This window comes from Chenopodium album, chromosome 25 (assembly GCF_948465745.1).
Source record: "Chenopodium album chromosome 25, dcCheAlbu1.1, whole genome shotgun sequence".
In the NCBI taxonomy this organism is placed as follows: Eukaryota; Viridiplantae; Streptophyta; class Magnoliopsida; order Caryophyllales; family Amaranthaceae; genus Chenopodium; species Chenopodium album.
In genome coordinates, this window is record NC_137858.1 from 37,023,773 (window position 1) to 37,024,904 (window position 1,132).

The window sequence follows — 1,132 nt, forward strand, 5'->3', positions numbered from 1 at the left end:
CCTTTTTTTTTGGTGGAATCCAAAGAATGGGTATTAATCTACATTTTGACACTTTTATTTTTCCAGAAAATATTTTTTGTGGGCCCCAAAAAGGGAAAATACGGGAAAAAAAGCGGTAATTGGGAAAATATGAAAAACTGCTGAAACAGTCCAGAAGATGGGGAAAGCTTGGGAATAAGAGGGGGATGGGTTTTAAACACTTTTTACATCCCATATTTTCCATATTGTGTTTTTTTCGAGGTTCGGGACCGGGACCGAGAATATGCTGATTGACCCCAATACAGGGTGATTGGGGGGGACAGTTTATATGATACTTACATTACAAACAAACATGAATAGTTTGTTCAAATATATCAATCAACTCAACATTATCACATCACACATCATATCAACCAACACACATGTGAATAGTAACAATGAAAGTCACTATTGTCAAATCAATCATCATATGATATAATGTGTTCATTTCCATTACTATTGTCAAATCACAATCACTATTTTATGGGTACATCACATCACATGACTATTTTACCCATATTACATCACTTATGTAGCATAATTATACTTTTATGACATCACATCATATATACTTATATGACATCATCATAGTCAAGTCATATTACTTTATATATACTTTTATGACATCATTGTAGTCAAGTCACATCACTTCAATATACTTATATGACATCATTATACACATATGACATCACTCTACATCATGAATTTCAAAATAGAGTCAAAACTCATTCTTGGTACTTTATGGACATCTTTATCGGTGTCTTATGGTTTCAAACCTCCTTATATGACCCCAGGAGTCATCCAACACATTCAGTTCATTTTTTGAAAAAATAACAAAAATTAATCCGAAATCGTGTATTATAGCCTTTAATTTTGGACAATTTTCCACTTATTTTGACCAGAAAATAAAAAATGTCGAGGTGCTTACCATGGACCCTAATACACCCTGGGAGTCCAATTGAGTGGGTCCAACCATCCAATATGCCTTTAAACGGTCAATTTACCCGTTCCAAACTTGCACCGATATCGTCACCTCAAGCCTAACACGGACATTTATGGCAACATATAATGGTCGTATATGGTTCCAAACGTCATTATATGACCCTAAGATGTA